Here is a 4,562-nt window from a genome sequence, read left to right as displayed (position 1 = left end):
AGAGGGCTGGAATGCCCTCGGTCCAATCCCTGATACTTGAAAAAAAATTTATTTTTTTTTATTTATTTTTTATTTTATTTTTTTTGTGGTACTGGGGATGGAACCCATGGGCATTCCACCTCTGAGTTACACCCCTAGCCCATTTAATCTATTTATTTATTTATTTATTTATTTTTGAGGGTCTGGGGGTGGAACCCTGAGGCATTTGACCTCTGAGCTACACCCCCTGCCTTATTTTTTATTCTTTATTTTGAAACCAGGTCTCACTAAGTAGCTGAGTCCGTGAACTGCGATCCTCCGGTCTCAGCCTCCCGAATGCTGGGATTACAAGCGTGCGCCACCACGCCCAGTTAATTCTTTATTTTGAAACAGTCTCACTGGGTTGCAAAGGGCCTCACTAAGTAGCTGAGGCTGGCTGTGCACCACCACACCTAGCCACATTATTTATTTATTTTTTTTTTGAAGGTCTGGGGGTGGAACCCAGGGGCATTTGATCACCAAGCTACACCCCCTGCCCTATTTTTTATTCTTTATTTTGAAACAGGGTCTAAGTTGCAGAGGCCCTCTCACTAAGTAGCCGAGGCTGGCCGCGAACCGTGATCTTCCAGTCTCAGCCTCCCGAATGCTGGGATTACAAGAGTGCGCCCTCATGCCCGGCCAACCACATCATTCTATGAAATGGATGGACCATAGTTTGTCCAACCCTCTTCATATTTCCCAGCTGTTTTTTTTTAATTATTTTTTAAATTGGTGCATTATAGTCATATATCAATCACATTGGAGTACAAGACATGAGAGGATATACAAGCACACATCATCCAGTTAGCCCTCCTCCAGCCCCCATCCCATTCCCTCCCCCTCCCTCCATCGCATGCTTCTTTGGTGATTTACTTTGATACATTTGTTTATGTACCTCCTGCGTTTTAAAGAGGCTCCGTCCTCCAGTATTACATACCCTCTGATTGGTCACATTAGTTGCTTCACTATAGGGCCCTTTCTATAGCTCAACCTCTTCCTGTTGCCCTTTTACTCCTAGTTATTGCTGATTAAGAGAAGCGTCTGATTTATATTTTCTGCGATATTTCTCTGTGCATGCTGCGTTGCAATTACCGATCCCACTCTTGATGGCCCCAGTAGTGGCCTGGCTACTCAGTGGACTGATCCAGACCTCGCTGGCTCAAGCAGCGGCCTTGCCTCATGGGAGGCCCCAGTTCTGGTCTCGCTGGCCCCTGCACCGGTCTAACCCCTAAGCTGGCTTCGGTCCCGGCCTTGGAGGCCGCAGGAGTGGCCTTGCCTCACGGCAGGCTCCGATGCTGGCCATTGGCCCCTGCACCGCCCTAACCCCTTGGCAGGATTCCAATCTTGGCCTCGGAGGCCCCAGCACCGGCCTAGCCTCACGGCAGGCTCCAATGCCAGCCTCGTTGGCCCCAGCACCAGCCTAACCCCGCGGTAGGTTCCGTTCCCGGCCTAGGAGGCCCCAGCACTGGCCATGCCTCACAGCAGGCTCCGATGTTGGCCTCGCCTCACGGCAGGCTCCGATGCCGGCCTCGCTGGCCCCAGCACCGATCTAACCCTTCGGCAGGCTGTTATCCTGGCCTCAGAGGCCCCAGTACCGGCCTTGCCTCAAGGAAGGCTCCGATCCCGGCCTCGGAGGCCTCAGCACCAGCCTTGCCTCAAGGCAGGCTCCGATGCCGGCCTTGCTTCCCAGCTGTTTTTATTACAAGGAGCATGGTGGAGCACATTAGAAGAGTGTTCTGCTGGGTGATTCTGCAGTGCAAGAGCGTTTGGGATGGGGGCACCTATGAGTGTGTCTGTAGCTGAGGGAGCTGAAGTTCAGGCGACCTACAGCTGACCTGGGCAGGCCAGTACCAGCCGTGATGGCCTACCGAGCCTGCCCTGGCCTCTACCTCCTGGCTGCTCCATCAGGTAGGTCACGGAGCCACGAAGAGCACAAAGTGCCACTGGGGCAGGCCAGGACCGCTGCCTCTGCCAGGCCCCAGCCCCGGCCAGTCCTTGTCCTTTGAGGGCCATGAGGGAAATGAATGGCTGCTGGATGAGCCAGGGCTGGCCACACAGGGAAGCCCAGGAAGGGGCAGGCGGGAGGAGGCGGTGAGGGAGCACCAGGCAGGCTGCGTGCAGGATTGCTCCCCCGCAGGCGGCCCTCCTGGGGTCCGGGGACCACAGCGTCACAGCCCGTGGCAGCCTCGGCCCAGCACCTCCAGAAGCCACTCTGCTTCCTCCTGCTGCCGCCATGCCGCCGGCCCCACCGTCCAAGCCTCAGCCAGCTGTCCATGCTCCTGTGAGCGCCAACGTGGAGGGAAGGCAGGGCTCACCAGCCTGCCTCTGCCTTGGCCAGAACAAGACACCTCGGGGCAGCGCCAGACCACCTACCACTTGAAGGTCAGCTAGGCAAGCAGACCGAGGGCCACAGTGGCAGGAGGGCACAGTAAATGGGGTGGGGTGGGGAGGAGGTATCGGGATCCAGGGCTCCCGCAATTCCCACCCATGTTCCTTCCCTGCTCCTGCCCTGCCCCTCAGGGTCATATCTGTGAAGGAGAAGATAGCTAGGGGCTAGGAGGCAAGCCTGGGACCCTGGGCAGCCCCGCCTGACCTTGCTGCCAAAAAGGTTAGAAACCAAAGGCCTAGCAGGTGGAGTCAAGACCTCCCAGCTTGTGTCAAGGGCTGACGGGCCTCCCTTTGGCCCTCTGGACACCTGGCCTGCCCAAGTGTACTCTGCCATCAGTTTAGACTGGCAGGGGCAGGCAGCATGTTGGAGGTGGGCTTGGTTGCTGTGCTTCCGGACTCTTCAGCTTTGCCCGTGCCCCGCTTCTGGCCACCATGCTCTAGTTCTGCAGACCCCCCGGCCTAAGGGCTGGACTCTCCAGAGCTGCGAGCGAACCCTTCCTCCTCTGGGTTGCCAGGCACTTGGGGTCCTGCAGCCAGTGCCGACCAGACTTTCAGACCTTCCTCCTCCCGAAGCCAGCCTCCCTCCTGGTACTGTGCTGTCCTGCCTCCCCACCCAGCTTCCCTGCGAGAGTGCAGACTCATGTCTGGCCCCACAGACTTCTGTGCACAGGGGACTTGTAGATCTTGCAGAAAAAGCTGAGCTGGAAGTAAACCTTGCCACCATCCACAGCCCAGAGACCCATCGTCCCTAACCCAGCAGAGAACGGAGCTTCACGGGGACTGCAGAGCTTGTGGCTGGACTTGTGGCCTGCCAGCCCACCCCGTGTCAGGTGTGCGGGGCAGAGTGCAGGAGCAGGAGGCGGCCAGCAGGCCTGGCATGAGTCCCTGGGTAGCCTGTACCCCCCCTGATCCATTCCAGGGCTGGGCCAGGTCCTTCCTGTGTTATAAGTAGAGAGCTGAGAGCCAGGCTGGACACCACCCTACCTCAGAGGCCTTGGCCAACACCTGGGATGGTAAGGGAGGATCAGGAGACATTCAAGGGCTGGGGATGTGGCTCAGTGGTGGACCACTTGCCCAGCATGCACAGGGCTCTGTGTTCCATCCCCAGCTGCAGAAAGGCACACACGCACTCACACACACACACACATACACTCCTCTGGCCCCACTAGGCAGAACCAGGCTGAAGAAATCGGCAGCTAGAGGCTGACCTGCCCCCACCTCATCCGTGCACTGTACTGACCGAGCTCCTGCTCCCTCCTGAGGGTCAGGTCGGAGGCTGGGTGGGAGGGTCCTTGGGCTCAGCAAGGGCAAGGAGTGTGGGGGACAGAGGCCTCTGCCCGCCCTCTCATCAGGAAGTTCTCAGGACCCATCTGGACCCTACCGGCTGAATCTGCTGGGACCTACTTCTAGGGGAAGAAGGGGCCAGAGTGTGGGGAAGGAGAGATGCCCCTCCAAGTCCCCAACACCCACGGCCATGAAGCTGAGGTCCACACTGTGCGCCCCTGCTGCGTGGCTAAGCCAGCATTCCGGGCGGAGGGGCCCTCTGGGTCCTGGTGGTGGGTGGCCCTGCGTCCTCCCCACTGCCCTGGGCAGAAGGGCTGGACTCTCCCTGCCTCCCCACCTGCCCAACAGTCTCAAGCCCACAAAGTACACACACCCAACTCACACGCTGGCGCCTCGCAGCCCAAAGAGGACACTTGACAGCCAGCTCGAACCCCGACCTGCAGTGGCGGCCCTACAGGGCCAGAGGCCTTTGTCCCTGGGAAGGAGGCAGGGTAGAGGCAGCTTGGGGCATCGCAGGGCTGGGAGAGGGCAGAGACCGGCCGGAGATGGACGAGGAGGGGCTGCAAGGGGAAACTGAGGCGAGGAGGAGGCTGGCCACGGCGGGCAAGCCGGCCGCGCATGTGCACTCAGAGGCGGGGCAGCTACAAAACTAGTCAAGTTTATTGCTGAGATGGAGTGGGGCACCTGGGGACTAAGGCCACGGCGGTGCTCGAGGTCCGACCAAGGAGCTGGGACTGTGCAAACGTGCTGCCAGCACGCAGAGACTGAGGCCCTCAGCCAGCGAGGGCGACCTGCGGGCCAGCAGCCCTGGGGGAGCGCTGGGCGGGGCCTCTGCCGGGGGCGGAGTCCGGTGGCTGGACTGGCCCTCCAGC

The sequence above is a fragment of the Muscardinus avellanarius genome, assembly GCF_963383645.1.
Source record: "Muscardinus avellanarius genome assembly, chromosome: 18".
NCBI classification, from domain to species: Eukaryota; Metazoa; Chordata; class Mammalia; order Rodentia; family Gliridae; genus Muscardinus; species Muscardinus avellanarius.
The sequence above is the reverse complement of the archived record's forward strand: the minus strand, read 5'-3'. Positions refer to the sequence as shown.